Below are 21521 nucleotides of genomic sequence, written 5' to 3'. Positions count from 1 at the left end.
GTGCCAGCTGATGGGACTGTGACCTCATGATGTCACACTGCATGATGAAGTTGAGATGCAGTAACAGCTACTACTGTGAGTGTACAACATTAATTTCCATTAAACTATTTATTTCTATTTCATAGATACATTATCTTTTATAACTGGATGTATGTATTATTTTTGTTGGTCTCCTCTCTCAGTTACAACAGTGCTGTGCTTCCACAGAGCTTTGTGTGAGTGTCGACATAGTTCCTGATTGTCTGGACCAAACATCCTCACAGAAGTCTTGGCGCTGACAAAGGAATTCTGCATAATCGACAAACTTTAGCTAACAGATATGACGCAGCAAAAGAACAAAGTGCTGGCTCATTGCCATGTCATGTTCCATCTGACTGCCAGTGCAATTCAGCTGTCTTTTACTGGACTTCTTGTTCTTCTTCTCTGACTTCCTGTAAACTCTCTCAAGCAGTCAATTTGTTCACACAGAACAAAGATAAACCAGAGTCAGCAGACTTCATTCTACTTGATAAATTTCAGAGTGTGAAAAACAAATCAAAAAGCTCGGAGCTCTTTCTTTCCAGCAGCTTTCCAGCCAATGGCTGGAGGTTGTCTCATCCACTTTGTCCCATTTCACCCCAGAGAGGGAGAGATTAGGAGCACTTTTAGACCAAATCTGCTCCATCTGTCAGTGCTATTAGAGAAACTGACCAGCATCATTGCCTCAGACCATCACACACACACACACACACACACACACACACACACACACACACACACACACACACATGCAATTTACCCACCAGCACCATCCTTTCCACTGCCATCACCACCAATCTGGCTCCCCAGGCCCTCAGGGAGGTTGAGGTGCAGCTTCGGTTAGCTGGTAGTTGGGAGCAGTACAGTGGTAATTCAGACAACACTCACCAGAGTGTCTCTGCCATATGCTATGTGCTTGGCGTGGTGATGCCTGGCCCGAGTGTACCGTCTGCAGTCCCATCAGGCCCTGCACGGTGTTTGTTCCCGTCACGCCATCTGTACCACCTGTGGAGAGAAGGGGGGACTGTTACTGTTGAGGGGTAACAATTCGGAGAATTGTCAACAACGGAAAGAAACAAGCAAGACTTTGGGAACACAAGTTTTTAGCTTCGGGCCTGGTAAGCAATAACAACCATATAAAGACATGGAATGAACATTTGTCAACATTAAAGGGACAGTTCACCCCAAAATCAAAAAATACCTATTGTCCTCTTACATGTAGTGCTATTTATCAGTCTAGATAGTTTTGGTGTGAGTTGCCCAGTGTTGGAGATATTGGCCGTAGAGATGTCTGAGCCAAACAATTGCATACATACTAGATCAGGGGTTGACAACCTTTTTAACATGTGTGCCATTTTAAAATGTTCTTGTTCATGTTCAGTGTGCCATACCAGCATTAAGCATTAAGCCCACTCAGGCTGTCATTTTTTTCCTTTTGCGCCACATTCTGTGAAGAAGGCAACAAGTACTAGCCAATCAGAGGAAGAGTAGGGTGGGTCTTTCAAAATGTGGATAAGGAAAAGTGCTCCTGCCAATGGCTGTGAAAGTGATCATTTGGCACTTGGATTGGACCATTTCCAAAAAACTGTCTTGTACACCTATTGCTGTTATACCATTTGTTGAGTACCGCTTGCCAATGGCACTCGTGCCTAAGGTTTCAGATCGTGCACTAGAGTATTTGCATGCTGAGTTAGCTAATGCTACAGCTCATCCGAGGAGGACACCATTAATATTTACATATTGGGCTGTCACAAACACCAGCCTCTCCTACATCAGTATGCTTCCTTCTGTGCAGTGATGGGGTTGGCAAGTGTAGTTTGGTACAAAGAAAATAGTTCCTACAATTAACGTTATTAGTGTTATAAGTTAGCAGCACACTTGCACAAACAGACCCAAGGTGAGTCCGAAAGGTCTGAGTAAGAAAGAGGAAGACAGCTCCCTTTGCCCGTCAGCTCTGAGATGACATTATCTTTTGCTGTGTGCTTAGAAGTGGTGAATTTACAGCTCACAGCAAGTGTTGGCAAAAAATAGTGTTTTAGTGAGTTTCTTCTAAGCAAAATAGTCTGAGCGAATTCAAGCTGGCCTTTTATTGTGAAGGGTAGACACGGAAGAGCCAGCATTAAGGCAGCTTTTTTTCCTTCAACCTAGAACGGATGAACGCCTGGACTGAAAGACAGACACAGAAGGGTCCTCGGTTTATAGTTAGATTCAAGTCCAATGTAGCTTGTCTTGGTAGTTGTAATGTAGAGAATAGGGAAATTGCAGTGTAGAAACAAGTGTGCTTCTGTTTCCCAGGGGAATCCAAATGAGCATGATTGTTTGACTCAGAGGACATCTGCATTACGTTTAACACATTTCACCACAGGGTGACTATTGACTCCAGAGTGGTGGTGGGCAGCAGCAGCATGTTTCTTGGGGTTCAATTCAATGCATGGCATCCTGTCACATCTTTAGTCTGTATGTGTGAATGAAGAAATATGTACTATCTCAGCCTTTGCTGCTACCATGTTAACCATTCCTTTTTAAATCTCTGTCTTGTGAGTCCCCCAACTGTGTGGAAGTGCAATACTAAATCCTTGGAGTGCCCTTGTGTTGTGGACATGGAGCTTTCGAGTAATTTTATAGAACCTCCCAACTTTGACACCACAAATAGAGGAGAGAGACATGTATAGTTATTGTTATTTGGAAATAATTTTAACCTGAAAGCCAATACCACAATCACTTTTAGTGCTCTCCAGATCCATAAGGTTTCTATATTGAGTCCAGTTCAGTTACTTGTGTTAGTGTACCAACAAACTGATGAGAACAGATCCTGGCAAGAAAATGCCCTAGAAAATATTTAGCTGTTAGCTAAGGGAAATGATTTGGCACACGACAGAGCATAAGGGGCAGAGGGCCTGGCATGGACCAGAGCCACACCGTTTAACTGTTAGCAGTGGGGGGTGTATAACTGGCACCAAACTGGACAGCAGACCGCGCCCAGGACTGGGCACAAGGACAGGGGGAGGAAAGCAAGCCAGAGGCTGTGTGATTCCATGAAGTACTGCAGGGTGCCTGTTTAGGTGCCTGTCAGTTCTGCTGGAGCTGCCAAGTTAAGGCTGTTACAGCCCAATGGCTGCATCTGTCCCTTCATAGGCATGACTCAATGTGAAAATGCACGTTTAAGAAATGGATCGACTCTTCATACTGAAAATACACTTGTCATGTAAAGAGTGAGAGAAAAAGGCACATGGTTATATTAATGCAGAAGTGTATTACATATATTGGTATCTGAATACAGTGAAGTACTCCATGTGTATTTGCATGCTCTGTATTGCCATCATATGCTGCCTTGGCTGCTTTTATTCTGCGGTGACAGGGGAATGATTTTGGCAAAGCTGTGGATGTTGATGGCCTGCTGGGCTCAACGACAGATGTTCCTCTCTGGGTCCTGGGACAATGCAAGAACGACAGTAATGCAAACAATAACAGTCATTCTATGAATATAACACTGTTGCAAACTACACATTTCAAAATTCAACAAATTCAAACAAAACAATTAAATCCTGATATAAATGTTTCACCATATCTTTCATACAGCATGGTGCATAGAAAGAATTACAGTGCCATTGCATAAATATGGCATTTGTCATTGTTTTAGACTCTTTTGTCTACTTACCTGGTTTACTCACATCGACACACATCGAGAGCAATTTTGGGTTCAGGGTCCTGCTCAAGGACATGCCTTTGTTCCTATGTATTATATGCAAAAGCTCAGGATATTGGAGAAGTGCTTGTACAGAATGTATCGTAGTGTTCAGTATTACTACGTACGACTCTATAAAGTTCTGACTAATATAGACTTGGCCTGAATGCAGCAGCACTTATGAGTAGTTTTGTATTAATGATAGAACCAAGACAGCCATGCCAGCAGCTCTGTGAGAAATAAACACCAGACCAGCTGAGGCTGATGGTCATTAGTTTTGCAGGTATTTGGTCAGAAACCAAAGTATTTGAGAAAGTAAAAGTGTACGCCGGCAGTGTTTTCAGCAGTTTGCTTGCTAGGGTGGTCAGGTGGGGAGGTTTGGACCCAAAAGCAGGCAGGAAAGCAACACGCAGGATACAGGAAATAAAAATCTAACTATTTATTCTCCAAGGAATACAAACTGGACAACTAGGACACGCAGCAATAAAAGGAATCACGACAAACAAATGGACAAAGGACAGGTGAAAATAGGCGAGCTAATATCAAGAGTATAATAATAAGTCTAATCTGGAGTGGGCAGGGAACTGCAATAAGGAGGGAAACACTGATTGGGTAACAAGACATCGATGACAAAATGGTCTGTGTTGCAGACAAAGGGACCCCCCCCTAAGGAGCGCAGTTGTTAAGCAGTGTGCGCTCTGTAGCTACGTGACTAGCTGTTGGCCAGCTGTTCACCTTAGCGCGTGTGTGTAGCTATGTGTTCATATATATATATATGGGTGTGAGAGAGAGATTAGAGAAAGAGGAAAGAAAGAGATATATATTTACATCTTGGTTATCGATAATGATCAGTGTCCATTATAACCACTCCGGTGTACAGTCCCTAAACTCCGTGGAAGGAGCTAGCAATGTACATTTACAGTTTACCCAAGCTAATCAACACATCATCAACAAGTATCGTGATCAAATGATACATTCACAGCAAAATAATGGGACACAGCGGTCACCATCAGATTAATAAATCAAAACATGCAGCAATAGCACTGTATTAATCAGATCACATTAATGGTAACACAAAATAGCAGCAATAGCAAATTACTCATTAATAAAACACACCCTGTTCTAATCTGCCCAGAACACTACGAAGCCTCTTACTTTGGGTGTGCAGTTAGTTTTTTCTGTCCATAGATTTCCACATAAAAACAGAACGAGTCCGTGTGCTCGTCAGCGGCACGGAGAAACAAAGTATTTTGCACAAGCACTTGGCGTGCTCCCTGCAGCAACGGGGTTGTGGTGGAAGACAGATTAAAAAAGATGTGTCCAAAGGTCTTATAGGCTAAGGTCCCATGCTGTGTTCAGGGGTCGTTAAGCGAATGGGGATTCAGAGATCTCTGAGGAGGTGTGAAAACACATTGTTGCAGTTCTTAGGCCCTCCACCAGTCTGCCGTTTTCTCCTCGTGTTTGAAGGTAAATTCGCCATTTTGGGAGAATTCCTTTGGGGTGACCTGTGGGAGTTTGGTGACAAGGCTGTGGAATGTACATGTAGGCCCCTGACTTCTTTGTCTCTGACCACATGTTGGCTGAAAACCCTTTGCTTGAAAAAGATAATGTTTAACCTACTACTGGATGGTTCCAACAACTGTTATTACTTTCAACAAGCAGGATGTTTCATGCTGCATTTCATTTCAGTGGGGTTAGGATTCTCCTCTCTGCTAATAGCCCAATTTTACTTACTAATCTGCAGCTTTACACATGAGTCTGAGCATGAGTCACTTTAAATAAAAGTTTTTTTTAATGGATGGAAAAAAAAAACAGCAAAATTAAAAAGGGTTATCTTTTCTGTGTTATTATTACACTGTTCTAGTTGTTAAAGACATGGTGCAGATGAGGGGGTGACGCAACTATTATTTCTCCCTAATGCAATCCTGCAGTAGCTGATACAGATAGGATTTAGCAAGGAAGTGCCAATTATGATTATTATTTATCATTGGTTTGCAAATGAGCACCAAGTTGAATATAATGTACTGAAATCACAGGGGGTTACCTCTCACCCACTGTATCTGTGTGTCGGTGGGCGGTTGTTGGATGGTTGGGAGTTGAAGATGAAAGGGAATATGCTGGCTACCTAATGTATCAGCCTCAGCGCATTATGTGTATTTCAGGAAATGTGGCGTTTCAACCACATTTGGGATATATTTTGAGAGAAAAGAAGGGAGGACCACATATGAAGAACAAATTCCTCAAAGGGAAACACAATAATGTTGAGTCTCCAGCCCCAGAATGCCAATGCACTGCAAATGTCGCTTTCTACTTAGCACAGTGATCGTTACATTATCTATCACTTTGATCCAGAGAAACTTTGAATCTGTGTGGACACACAGGTCAAAGATGGGCTGACGATGAGCGCCCATCCCACTAGTTTCTGCAGTATGTCCAGCACCGTCGCCACTAGAAGACCCTCGTTGGCTTTTTTGTTGCCCGTCGTTGAGAGGAATCACTCTGATTGGCTATTTAGCTAACGCGAATTAGTGCAGGAGAAGAAAAACGTAAGTGACAAAAGCAAACAAATGACTGAACTCCAGAGGGCAAACAGAGAAGGCTCTTCTCATTTTTCATCTTCATCTTATCTGATCAATCCAATACACACAGGGCTGTCAAAATTGCTCAAAATTACGTTTGAATGTTCCTTCTAAAGAGGTTCAAACTTTACAAATATCATATCTTTTTGCACATTATGTCCATAAGAGGGAAAACTAATACGAGTTACCTTCTTGTATAATGTAGGTATATATATTTCAACATAAACATGTCTTTTAAAAGATCTACATGCCTACATATTAAAAATAAATTAATAAAACAATGTACAATACTGTAAAACTTAATATAAAGACTGTAGACCTCACTTCCTCTCTCCCTGAGCACTGTGGCCAGAGTCCTTCACACTTTTGATGTTTAACTACTGAGTTAAAGACGTCAGTGTGACGATATATCTTTAGTTGCCTTTACTCTGAGTCTCTAGAGGATATTTTGGGGGGGTTTCTGTTATTTGTTTTTTTCATTGCGTTTGAGTTTTCTGTGCTTGCGCTGTGTGGACCTTGTATGTTCGTTATTTATATAAAGTACCACCGGAGGAGTTTTGGGATATTTAGTAAAGTTAGACTTGACCCTCCCTTCTCCAGTAAAAGTTTTTATATGACCCTCCAAAATGATTGTGAAAAGAGGCATGACCCTCCCCAACAACTTATGGATGCCTTCTGTACTGTTTAGCGCTTCACAAAAATGTGCACATGGCCTTTATTTTTTACAGCCACGACTTACATCATTTAACCTCTGCCTTCTCATTTTATACATCATACTCCTCTATTATGGTGTGGTGGCCATTTCAGTAAATTTACTCACTAACATTGTTGTGGAAACACAATAAGCATGGAAACTAAATGCACACTTCCTGCATTAGTTCAAATACTAAGTTACTCCTCTAATTAACTAGTATTCACCTGAAATAAAACAATAAAACATTGAGACCATTCAGCAAAGCACACTGGGTAATTAATTCAACACACAAACTGGTTGCTATGGACTCGTCACTAGGCTTCCTCAGTCATTGTATATTTTAGCTATATAGGTAAAGCTGCTGAAGCTGAACATTATCCAAAACATATATTTATTTTTAAAGCAGATTTTAAATTACATTGTAACAATTTAACAATTCGCCCTCATGAAATCCAATCGCGGCACGGCTGTCTGGGAATGCAATAGACAGACGGTGGCAGAATGCCCCGACACTTAAATTCAACTAAAATGTAACAGTGAACAATCAGTGTTCGACCTACAGTCTGTTGAGATGCCTCTCCAAATGCAGAAACGAAGTGCAATCACACCATAAAACGTTAAGACACGTTAAGAAAAAAAATCCGTATTTTGCCGTAATCCAATGACACAAAAAAAGGTAATCCACAGCGATCAGTAGATCCACAAAAAGGTAAATGACACGGTGTATCCAGCAAGGCCTACGCACGTCACATTCACCAGCCAGCTCCGAACAGGTATATGAGGCCTCTCCACTTCGCCGTTTAAACAAAGTGGAATAAACGTATAAAAGTCCAAATCTACACAAAACCCGCAATCAATTAGTAAGCTGACATCAAATGTAGGCTATATACATGGCATTTAGGAAACCTTTATTGCAACATTGGCACAGCAAGATGTCCAGACTAGCGCAACAGTAATTTTCGTTTTTTGCGTCCTGCTACTCCCATCGTCAGCCAGGTCATATTTTTTTACTAAAGCAGTATATGAAATCAGATGTATTACTTACCACCATTTAGTTGTTTTGTGTTATTTAAAATATTTATAAAATGTCTGCTCATGCCAAACATAATTATTCCACTAATTTTTTAAACAATGCAATTACCCGTTTCAGCCACCAGGGGAGCAGTGCTCCCTCTGCCCCCCAGCAAACTCATGGGTCAGACCCATCTGGTAGCGAAGGAGGGCCGAGATTAAGAGCTACATGGAAAAATATGCACCAAACAAGCCACTTTGAAATTTTGCTGTTTCATGAATACAAAAGTTGTGTGACCCCCTCCTCCTAGACTAAAAAATATTGGGTGACCCTCCCCTCAACAAAGAATAAAAAGATATGACCCTCCCCTATTTTCCTCCGGCGGTCCATTCCATAAATACCAAACGGTCCCTTATCTCTTTTATTATTGGACTTTATGAGCCTGTGTGTATTTCCCTCTGCTGGCGAGTCAAGTCATAACTTTATTTGTATAGCACATATAGTGTCTCTCAGCGTCAGATACCGACCCAAAAATCCTCCTTTAGCGTCTGTATGGAACGCACAGAGCAGAGCAGCAGCTCAACCGCGGCGCTGTAAGATGATGTAGTATTAAGAGAGACAACGGTAGAGGGTAGTATGAAAGACCGAAAATCTGCATAAGGAGGTTGATCGGCAACACAGTACTTTCACCCAGGAGATCGGGGTTCATGTCCCATTCTTGTCCTGTGTGTCACTGAAATGTACATTTTGTAACCCCACCCACGATCTAACTGTCCTATTCTTGTGTTGCATGTCAGTTAAACGTACGTCCAGACCCAGAGCGTCAAAAAGTGGCGCCAAGAATCCCGACCAAGCTCGTCTAAATATGACGCCAAAGGAGACTTTTTGCGTCAGTAACACACGCCAAAGGCACCTGACCAAGAGTCACCTTTTGACGTGATATGATAAAATAAGATAGCCTTTATTAATCCCACATTGGGGAAATTCCTGTGCTACAGCCAGCTCAAAAGAAAAAAATGTACACACATCAGAATAACACAAATACACATTAAGTAGACATTGGATAAATAGAAAAATAGAAATAGTTATAATATTTAGTTTGAGGTATATCACAAAAACCTGACATTTAGAAAATTCAACAGCAACATCTCTTTCCAGGAAAAGCCATTATTACTCTGGATAATCCACAGGAACTAGTTTTTTACTGAACGAAAACTCACAAATCCCAAGTTAAAGGGCACGTATGAAAACTAAACTCCAAACCACAGAGATTCAGTTAAAAGCTAGTGCTGAGAGACAAACATTGTTTCTCTCTATTTCTCAGCACAACATGTGTGGAGCATTCACTTTAAAGGTCCCATGGCATGAACATTTCACTTTATGAGGTTTTTTAACATTAATATGAGTTCCCCCCTAGCCTGCCTATGGTCCCCCAGTGGCTAGAAATGGTGATAGGTGTAAACCAAGCTCTGGGTATCCTGCTCCGCCTTTGAGAAAATGAAATCTCAGGTGGGCCAATCTGGAATCTTCCCTATATGACGTCATAAGGGGCAAGGTTACCTCCCCTTTCTCTGCTTTGCCCGCCCAGAGAATTTGGCCTGCTCATGAGAAAGAGAGAGACATCATGGCTTTTAAACAAGCGAAGCATGGCAGTTGATCAAGGCCTCACCCCCACCCTCCACCTTGCCCCCCCCTCTCTCATCCTCAATAGCATTTAAAGCTACAGACACAGAAATGGCACATCCTAAGGAAAGCTCATTGTGGGACTGTCTCTAGTGGCTGTAATTCTGCACCAAGGCTGAATTTTGGGAAAGAGACTTCAGATACAGTATTAGGGGACCACTAAGGCCTATATAAAAGACTTCAGATACAGTATTAGGGGACCACTAAGGCCTATATAAAAGCATCCAAAAAGCAGCATGTCATAGGACCTTTAATGTGAGACACTGTGGTTTGAGGTGGAGATTGTGCCATCTGGTGCCAAATGGGCGTTCTCGTGCAGTGGGGGTTCCCGTTTTCGCAGACTGGAACGCCCCCTGCTAACTATCAACATCCGGATCCGGAAAATCCGGAAACAGAGGTTTCAAAATAAGATCTAGGTTTCAAAATTAGGTTTCAAAACAAGATCTAGGTTTCAAAATAAGATAAGAGGTTTCAAAATAAGATCTAGTAGTCTGTACAGTTAGCATAAAACTAACTATCTAGCTACAGAACGTTAGTCCAATTACATCTTAATAAGCTTCTTAACTTTAAGCATAGGCAGACGTCAGCTAGCACCAAACTTGAGCGGCTTAATATACCAGACACACTTTATGAAGGCTCAAACAGTAGGCTATTTGACTCCAAGGATTCACTTACTTTCCCCACTGGCACTTCGGATGTTTTCAATTAAGACATAAAATACAGTCATTTCTCTTGAACAATTTACTTAAAATTAAAGGAATTACAAAATAAAAAACATGTCACAAATAAAACAAAATAAAGGAGTAATAAAAGAGAACCAATGGCAGAATGTAACTAAGTACATTTACTCAAATACAAAATTGAGGTACTTCACTTGAGTCTTTATTTACTTTTCATGCCACTTTCTACTTGTACTCCACTACATTTCAGAGAGAAATATTGTACTTTTTACTCCACTACATTCATCTGACAGCCTTAGTTACTAGTTACTTTAGTTACTTTTCACATTTCTGCACACAAAACATATATCTTATAAAATACAATGTTTTATTGAAAATTTAACTACACAACAATATATAGGCCTACAAGTACAGTTGAAATGATTAGCCGATTAAACACAGAACTGTTTGGATTGTTTCCAGTTTCTAGATTTTTCTGCATTGACTACTTTTACTTGTAGTACATTTTCCTGATGATACTTACATACTTTTACTTAAGTAACATTTGCAGGACTTATACTTGTAATAGAGTATTTCTACAGTGTGGTATTAGTACTTACTAAAGTAAAGAATCTGAATACTTCTTCCACCACTGAAGAGAACAACGTCAACAACACTAGCCACACAGACACAGAGAACAACACTATGCTAGGCAGACATCTTCAATCAGATACCTGCCATAAGCCATATGCCTCAGCACCAGACGTGCGCTCGGCCAGTTCCTTCTTTTAAAAAAGCATTTGAGGCGTAGTGCAATCAGACTGTCTTTCTTAAGTTTGAGGTCCCCTGCCAAACTATCATTAATATAAATGGAGGGGCAGAATGGCTTTGCGAGTTCCTGGAAAGTTTTCGAAACTATTGAACACGCCAAGCATAGCCATGTCCATACTCAGCGTCTCTTCAATAACACGCTGAAGGACTACAGGTGGTAAGAATGGCCTGTCCTCTGTTGTGATGGGTGTGTCAGCTAGTCCTGCAGGGCTAGAGAGAGAGAGAGAGTGAAGTATATTGGCTACCATCTTCATGTGTACCAACTATAAGTAAATAGCAAAATATGAACACAGTATATAATACCTTTCACTGCTTAGAGATTGGAAGGTGTGGCTGAGATGGGGAGATGGAGAGGGTGAGATGGGTGTGCCAGCTAGTCCTGCAGGGCTAGAGAGAGTGAGAGAGATCAGTATATTGGCTTCCATCTTCATGAGCACCAAATATAATTAAATACCAAAATATGTATGCAGTATGTAATACTTGTCAAGCGTAAAGGTCTCCAGCAGCTTCCCACATCACCACCTCCTGATAGCGAGCATGTCCACCTTATGCTTTAAATGTCTTCATAGCCTGATACAAATCCATGTTACAGAACTGTTTACTCATTGATGGGAACTATGGCAGTGTACATTTTTACAAATGTAGCCATCTCCTCCAGTAAGTACAGTACCTTCAGACAAAATTGATGCATGTTAACTGTAGCCTCCAGATTGGACTAAATTATTAAAAACCTTATAATTCACACTACACATCTGATTGAGATTTTAAGAAACTCACCTCACTGAAATCATATGGCTTTTGGAGGATAGCATACATTGCGTACTGAAAGGAACATACAAATGTGTTAGTTGTTCTGTAAACTAGTCATCAGTCATAATTTCTGAAAATATTGCATCTCACCATCAGCATAAACACCCCACAGTTGTTGCTCTGAGGCTGGTGAGATGCGTCCTGTAGTGGTAAAAGGGCAGTGTGATTTATTATCAATGATTCTTATTATATGATGGCTACTGATATCCACCCTCATTTTGTAGCTTTAATCATACAAAAAGTGCAACACAATGCGCTTTAAACTTGCATTTAGCAGCAACCAGGGTCCATCAGCAGCACATAGGATCACTTCTTCAAATCACAACAAACAATCAAGCCTGCCTATGTACCAGTGTATGCTACTCTACTAAATGCAATGAATCGTGCTCCAGCCACACGTTTTACCTCGTCAGCCAAGTAAAATGCCTTCCATGGTCCATCGGACACAGCATGTACCAGGTTACTGAAAAGGTTTGGAAGACGTGTAAGTGGGGCTGAACTACACCTTCCTGTGCTAAAAAGTGACCTGGGAGTAGCAGCAATTCCTAGTAGAGACTTATAGAACGTATGGAACATATGAACAGGTGGAACAATAAATTCAGAACAAGAAGAAAAAAACTAAACAAAAAGGAAGTATAGTCCAAAACATAACTACCATACTTCCAAAAAACCCCAAACATGATCATATCTAAGTTCTTGGGTTCTCAAAGCAGTATTTGGGTGGTCTAAATAACATTTTTCAAAAGTAAAGATGCAGATGAGGTTTCTAGTGAACCAATGAAAAACTTTATTTTAATCAAAAATACTGAAATTGCTTTGAATAGAAAAAAATAGACCATTACTGCTGCAAGACCCAGAATTAGATAGGAACATAGGAACATAGGGAACCAGTAATCAGCTTTCTATGAAAAACCTGAAGATTTCTAGGTATCAGCCATCTCCAAAGCCACTAGGGTGTCTTGAATCAAAGTATTGCATAATCCTCAGTCTTGGTTTGAGAACCTGTTAAAAGTTTTATTTCATAGAATGGCAAGATAAGGGTTGATTAAAGTCCCAAATATTACTTCAAACAAAATTACAGTTATAGTAAATAGTGCATTTATAAGGCTATATTTTATATATATATATATATATATATATATATATATATATATATATATATATAATAATGAATATCATTTTATTCAAAGTGCTTTACAAGTGATTGCTCTCATTCACCCATTATTTGAGGCTGAAACAAAAATAACATTCAAATTCATGTTCAGCATGGCCAAAAACATTGGGAGGTGCATGGTTAGACCCTTCAACACACAAACCAAAATTGGGGGCAAGGAGAGGTTGGAATTGATCCGGGAAAGGTTGGGTTAGATTCTTGGACCTGAAATCGTTATGCATATCAAAAATGTTGTGATGTACTGCATAAAATGTACCAACAAAGAGGGTTCAATAATAACAGCACAGTATTTCAGATAAAAAAGCCACGTCAAAGTGGGTACTAACACACAATGTCCAGTGCCCAGGCAGCCAGGCAGGGAGAAGCCCCACATCTTTGGATGCAAAGTCACACTGAGGAAAACAAAAAGAGTTCAAAGAGGAAATTGAACCTGAGGTTAAAGCTGAGGTACAAGTTCTGTTACATTACTACTCACAATAATTTTAGCAACAGGAGAAGCCTCATATGGAGGAAGCCATGTGACCACCACATAGGCATCCACAGCCATGGTTGCAATGCCCTTTATTTGAAAACAGATGCATAACACACACTTTGTGTAGGCAACATAAAAGTATACAGTCAGGAAACATGAACGCACAGATTATGTAAAATGCAATGAATGTAATTTACATGTGCATTTGCAGTCTCAATGATAATGTTGAAACAACAATTTGCAATCTAAAAGGAAACAATGATTAGACAATTAATAATCCCATACCATGAGGAAATACAGTTAAACACACTTGGTTTAGATTTACCATTGCTTCAACATCTCGTTCTAGGCCCAGAGTCCAAAAGTCAGACCTTGTGAGGATCGAGTTGTGGGTAGAGATGGTCCAATACCATTTTTTGCTTCCCGATACCGATACCTGAACTTGCGTATCGGCCGATACCGAGTACTGATCCGATACCAGTGCGTCATATATTTTATTATGTTTTAACAGCTGTATACTACTATCCCTGTATGGATGGGATATTATTTCTCTCTTTGTTGTCGGTCTGGCTCAGGTTAAACTCTTTGTGAAACATGAATGCCACAGAACTTTCTTTTATTATGCAGTTTGACAGTCAGTTATAACGGAAAAAGAACATAAACTACTTTAACATATATTTTCTTTAGGGCTTTATTACGTGATATCGGATCAGTGTATAAACTCCAGTACTTCCCGATACCAGTGTTTTAGGCAGTATCGGAACATCTCTAGTTGTGGGCATGGACAATTTTCTCCTTAGGGTCCCCCTTAGTATCCAGTACATAGTCCTAACTAACTAATTCACAAAGTTTTGTGTTTGGTTCTCGTTTCCAATCAGTAACCGTAAAATTGGGATTAGTACGGTCAACAGCTGAGGAGAGCAACTCTAACCTTGAGCCTAATTCAAAATGAAGAGATGAGACAAAAATGACAGGAAATGTGTTATTGGATACATATACACAATCACTAATACAATGCATAAAATGGCCTTACGTTTAGAGGGTGGTGAAAGATCTGGTTCAGAGCTAAACTCCATTTCTGCTGGCTGAGAGGGGGAGGCGACAACTGGATCTGGTCTTACCTCTGCTGGCTGAGAGGCACAGAATTCTGCCTGACCATGCTCATGAACATGAGCAGATGGCGAGAGCATATTCATGTAATAGTTGTTTCTTTTCCATGGTTGAGAAGAGTTGTTCTGCAACCTGGCTGTTAATTCTCCCTGCCAGTTCAGGTACCATCTTTATCCTCCGGAGGATATCTTTAGGGTCTTTAGTGTTTCCCTCAAGGAATGTGTCATAGAGACAATAGTGGTCTGCTGACCCAGTCATTGGATGTCCACCCGGGTCCAGCACATTTTTCCTAGTGTTAAGCCATGGTAAATTGACCATACCACCATTGGATGCGTACTGTAAGTTTTCATGGCTTGTCAGGACCGGTGACCAGAACTCAGACGCAGACCAGAGGCAGTTGCAATAAAAGGTGATTTTATTGAACAGAAAAGGCAGAATGTGGTCCGGAAGGCAGGTGGTAGGATGAGTAAGAGAGAGGGAATGGGGTCCGGGCTCTAGAAGTCTGGGTCTAGCGGTGCAGGTAGGTTAGTCAGGTTTCCGGCACAGGGCGAGGTGGTTGGCTGAGGTGAGACAGGACAAAGACAGGTTAGCAAAAGGTAATTCTCAAAAGTGAAGGTTACTAGGTTGGCTGGTGTGTTATGATACTGGTTGATTCAACGATCCGGCAGAGACTGGAAGGTTGGCCTGGCTTATATCGGGAGTTGATAGATGATCAGGAACAGGAGTGCTGAGTGGTGTGATGAGCCTCAGGTGTTACAGTGGAAGCTCCCATGACCACGCCCACCTGTGACCTCTAGAGCATGAGGGAGAGGAAAAACACAGAGGGAGGCCAAACCAAAACACACCAAAAGGAAAAAAAAAACACAAAATGTACATTCACACACACACACACTATGAGGGAAGGCCAGGGTCACGGTCAACGGACCGTGACATGGCTGGGGTCCAACAGCCTACCCTCATGAGGGCTGAAAGGCATTGTCTCGGGCTCTCTAAGGTTAGCATGCACCGCCAGACCTCTGGCAAAGTCATATATGCATATGTTGGTCATGTGCTTCCAAGATAACAATAAATCAGTGAAGTCCCTTGGACTTTCTGCCCTAATGTTAAATTTCAGCGGGACAACCTGTCCATAGGGGCACATAACAACAGCCCAGCCACCTGAAGAGAACAAGTGTTCAAGGAAGTCAAACTAAATTACCAGCAGTCATCTAAGGAGAAAAGATCAACATTGTTGACATTTTTTTTTTTTTACTTACCAGATGCTCCCCAAACCTTTTGAAAGATTTTATCAAATTTGCTTCGGGTTTTCATTTCTTCTCTCAGCCGTAGAACCAATTCCATTTTGGAACCTTGTGAATCAATTCCGCACTCCCTGCAGAACTTTCAGATGGCATGGACCTGTAATAGATTACCAAAATAAAGGTGTACACTGTTAATACATTTATACTAGCTATACTGATTCTATAGAATAAACAACAAAAAAACACATACGCGTTTACCTTCAAATTGGATACTTCATCCAGTAGCCTGTCCTCTGTTACGTCAATCTCTGTCTGTTCTTTTTGGTGCCTTGATGTGTGGACCTTTTTATGCTCCGTATTGAGCACCTTGTTGGATTTGCGGGTGTGAGGTCCAATCCATGGGGCCCAGTGGTGGTACGAAGGTTTAACGGCAAAAGGATTTTGTTGATCACCTGAAAGAAAAATAGTCTGCATTGATGGCTCAAAATTAACTTTGTATTTATAAAGTGGAGTGAGAAAGACAGGGCAAAAAGGTTGCAAAGGAATTAAATGTCTCTGGGCAACATGAGAAACAAACATACAGTGGGGCAAAAAAGTATTTAGTCAGCCACCAATTGTGCAAGTTCTCCCACTTAAAAAGATGAGAGAGGCCTGTAATTTTCATCATAGTTACACTTCAACTATGAGAGACAAAATGAGAAAAAAAAATCCAGAAAATCACATTGTAGATTAGCAATGTAGGATTTTTAATGGTTTTATTTGCAAATTCCTCAGGAAAATAAGTATTTGGTCACCTACAAACAAGCAAGATTTCTGGCTCTCACAGACCTGTAACTTCTTCTTTAAGAGGCTCCTCCTCCACTCGTTACCTGTATTAATGGCACCTGTTTGAACTTATCAGTATAAAAGACACCTGTCCACAACCTCAACAGTCACACTCCAAACTCCACTATGGCCAAGACCAAAGAGCTGTTAACAGACACCAGAAACAAAATTGTAGACCTGCACCAGGCTGGGAAGACTGAATCTGCAATAGGTAAGCAGCTTGGTGTGAAGAAATCAACTGTGGGAGCAATTATAAGGAAATGGAAGACATACAAGACCACTAATAATCTCACTCAATCCGGGGCTCCACGCAAGATCTCACCCCGTGGGGTCAAAAAAATCACAAGAACGGTGAGCAAAAATCTCAGAACCACACGGAGGACCTAGTGAATGACCTGCAGAGAGCTGGGACCAAAGTAACAAAGGCTACCATCAGTAACACACTACGCCGCCAGGGACTCAAATCCTGCAGTGCCAGACGTGTCCCCCTGTTTAAGCCAATACATGCCCAGGCCCGTCTGGAGTTTGCTAGAGAGCATTTGGATGATCCAGAAGAGGATTAGGAGAATGTCATATGGTCAGATGAAACCAAAATAGAACTTTTTGGTAAAAACTCAACTCGTTGTGTTTGGAGGGGAAAGAATGCTGAGTTGCATCCAAAGAACACCATACCTACTGTGAAGCATGGGGGTGGAAATATCATGCTTTGGGGCTGTTTTTCTGCAAAGGGACCAGGACAACTGATCCGTGTAAAGGAAAGAATGACGGGGCCATGTATCGTGAGATTTTGAGTGAAAACCTCCTTCCATCAGCAAGGGCATTGAAGATGAAACATGGCTGGGGTCTTTCAGCACGACAATGATCCCAAACACACTGATCGGGCAACGAAGGAGTGACTTCGTAAGAAGCATTTCAAGGTCCTGGAGTGGCCTAGCCGGTCTCCAGATCTCAACCCCATAGAAAATCTTTGGAGGGAGTTGAAAGTCCATGTTGCCCAGCGACAGCCCGAAAACATCACTGCTCTAGAGGAGATCTGCATGGAGGAATGGGCCAAAATACCAGCAACAGTGTGTGAAAACCTTATGAAGACTTACAGAAAACGTTTGACCTCTGTCATTGCCAACAAAGGGTATATAACAAAGTATTGAGATGAACTTTTGTTATTGACCAAATACTTATTTTCCACCATAATTTGCAAATAAATTCATTAAAAATTCTACAATGTGATTTTCTGGATTTCTTTTTCTCATTTTGTCTCTCATAGTTTAAGTGTACCTATGATGAAAATTACAGGCCTCTCTCATCTTTTTAAGTGGGAGAACTTGCACAATTAGTGGCTGACTAAATACTTTTTTGCCCCACTGTATATAAAAAGTAACTTACTTGGAACAAACCCATGTGCAATCCTCTGTAAACATAGAGAGTCACAGAACTTATCAATGTCCACCTCCCCATCAAATCCATCTGGTGGATCCTCTAGTTCACTGACTAAAATAAAAAGAAATATCAATATACTGTAGTTAGACCACCTGGAGGGGTGGAGGGGTTAACCATGCAAATAAAACCTGTATTGTACCTGCCAAGCTGAAGACACAGCTCTTATGGAGATCCATGACCACCACAAGAGGGGGATGTCCACAGCGGACACAGGAGAAGTTATAATCATGGTCCGTCAGTGCTTCAAAATGTAGGTATCCATGTATTAGGCTATTTTTGTTTGGGTACTGCTGTCCCAACGTCAGCTCCCATGTCTCGATGGCTTGACTCAGAGCTGTGTGAGTCTGAAATAGAACATCAATAACAAATTAGAAAATGTAATTCCATGCAAGTGTGCAACAGGGAAAGTTCTAATGATGTATTTAATGGCCTAATGTCATGACTGTCAGCTTAGAAACCTCATCCTGCACCTGAGTTGTAATTGCTTAATTAATGGCCTACTGTGCATAAAGATGTGGAATATCAGAGTTACGCATTGAACATGCAGTATGATCACATTTAAAAAACAATTCACGTGTTAAATTCTTTAGCATTTGACCTGGAGGCAGTTCCGAAGATACAGGCAAAAATGGAGGATTAGAATGACTTTGTCATTAAAGTTATGTAAGCCATCCTCCCATTCCTGGTATCACACCATCATTCCACATCTACTGCATTTTTTCCCATAAGTTGTCACACCTGAAATGCATAAGTAGATCATTGGCATTTAGTGATATATACAAATTGGAAAAGGAAGAATAACTGTCAATTTTAGTTTTAACGTGACACAGACCCTCGATTCCCTTGACAGTGATGATTTTTGCTGATCTACTGATGATCAGGGGTTCACCAAGGGGAAGATCACCAGGACATTTGGGACAAACACATTCTTTGGGTATCAGATGTTTTAGCACTTCTGTCTCACTTGTCAACCCATACATCTTTTCAGGCAAGTCTGCAGGAAGCCTTTTCTTGTTGTGAATGTACCTAACAATTCTCCCCAAGTCCTGATCCCGAGGGGGATACTGCAAATTGCTTGAGGTGACAGTTTCCACCTTGTCTTCAGAGCCCTGACTCTCTTGAGTATCCTCGCGCTCATCTCCAGTGAAGAGCTCCTTTCTTGTCTGGAAAAAGTGCCATTTCGCAATAGCCTTGTGGACACAGGCCTGTTTGGCTTTAACACAATGGCAATGCCACATGTTATTTGCTGTGTCAAACATGACCATCAACCTGCCAAACCTGTTATAGTAAGACAGATTTGCCTCATAAACTGAAACATGTCTTCTTGAAGAAGAGCTTCCCACCTCAACCTCAACACTGAAGGGGATCCCTTCAGCGTAAGCCGCTGCTTTTTTCAGAAGACATGCCATTTTCCGCTCCTCACTGAACCACCTGCTACTGACAATGTCCCTCAGAACATCCTCCCTTAGTCCTGTCTGAGGACTGAGGGGTGGTGGGCAGTATTGCAGGGACTGCAGATGGGCACAATCAAAGGATATAAACCCACTCCTGTGCATCACCTCACTGTTGCGCACACAGGCATCCAGCTCACAACGAATTTGATGGCTTGCCCCCGACGTCCGCTTCTGTAAATGGATGGGTGCACTATTGCTGCTGAAGGACTTTACAACAGCAAATATTCCCCTTTCAATCTCTATTGGCTGACATGCCAGATGACGGTCGGCTGTAATGTCCTCCTTGACAGTTGAGTGGTGACGTCTCATATGCTGCTTTACATTTTTTTTATTCAGCACTAACTCACACTTTGAGCACTTAACCTTTCTGACCCTTGAACGTAGGCCAACTGCTTTTTTTGGTTGCTGAAGCTCTACCATAGCCTCCACAGGGTGAAGCTGGGCTTCTACCAAGGCCTCCATAGGGTTCAGTTGGCCTTCTAAGGCTTGAGGTGAAAAAGAGTGCAGTGGGCCTTCTGCTGGCTCAGGGTGGAGTTGGCCTTCAGCTGGCTCAGGGTGGGGTTGGCCTTCAGCTGGCTGAGGGTAGGGTTGGCCTTCAGCTGGCTGAGGGTGGCATATGCTTAGGTGTCTAAGCAGTTGTTTTTTTCTTTGAAACATTAGAATACAAGCACAGCAGTGGTACTGGGACTCCTTTCTGCAGCCCCATTTGCAGGTATACATCACAAACTCTCAAAGGAAGGTAAAAAACAAAGCAGGCTTTAATAACTGGTCCAAACACAAGTACCTTCTTGACCACGGTTAGTGTCCTCACTTCTCTTCATAGCTCTTCATATCATCAACACAAAGGTTATTAATCGAAACAAATGAATTAGCAATCAGTAAACATACCTCCATGCTGTACCACTGTTTTCAGATGTGACTGTAAATGGGTTTCCACTTTTGAGTAGCTACCCTTTTAAAGTGGGCAAAATGGGCAGTGAAGAAATTTACATCCTTCCTCAAAGCATCTTGTGGCCTGGGGCTTGTGGCCGCTCGGCAAAATTGACAGATGTAGCTATAGATTAGAGATAGAAAACATTAGTCAAGCTCAACTTACTTATTTCCCCCTCCTAGCACTAGCTACTACCTGCTGCGTTGAATCCAATGAATCCTCACGTAAGAAAGCTAAAACTCCGTTAAAAAACTAACTACGTGAAAACGAAGTTAGTAAACAATGTGCATTTATAAATTCTGTACCTCTAGAAGACTGTTACACAAAGTTACCTACCACCAAAACGAGGCAACGCGCCCACGCTAACATCCAACTTAACAATGTACTGTGGCATTGTTAACTACACAGTAAAATAATTGACAAACTCTAGCTTCTAGCCACAAACAGTCTAACACGTTGCTGTCTTCTGGCTAGCTGCTATGGCAATTAGCTATGGCTAAGACGAGATAGTATGCTACCGAACCATGCGTTTGTCGCGATTATTAAAATCGGATTCGGATACCGTATAAGATTAAGACGACACAGCTATATCAGTGATATAAATGAGAATACTTCCTAATCAATATTGTCGAAATAAACAATAGCCTACTTACTGACATAATCTCTCATTGAGTGACCACTTGACTACATTTTCTTCATCTTCTTCTCCCGGTAAAATTGCCAATATGGAAAGGGAAATGACATCATACCCAGTATGCCTTGCGAAACTCTTCACGATTGGTCGATGAAATGCTATCAGGAACGCCCAATGGGTGTTCTTGTGTAATGACAGGAACGCCCAAGCTGCAGCTGGACCCTCCTCCATCCCAGAGGGGCGTGGCATGTTCAACAGTCAGACTGTCTTTG

The 21521-nt window shown here is 41.5% G+C and overlaps 1 pseudogene; it reads right to left on the bottom strand.

Annotated features, from left to right (window-relative positions):
- Positions 1 to 832: 832 nt before the first annotated feature.
- On the bottom strand, positions 833 to 19993 carry LOC144537491 (uncharacterized; annotated as a pseudogene).
- Positions 19994 to 21521: the final 1528 nt, after the last annotated feature.

The sequence above is a fragment of the Sander vitreus genome, chromosome 22 (assembly GCF_031162955.1).
Source record: "Sander vitreus isolate 19-12246 chromosome 22, sanVit1, whole genome shotgun sequence".
Classification (NCBI taxonomy): Eukaryota; Metazoa; Chordata; class Actinopteri; order Perciformes; family Percidae; genus Sander; species Sander vitreus.
The sequence above is the reverse complement of the archived record's forward strand: the minus strand, read 5'-3'. Positions and strand labels throughout refer to the sequence as shown.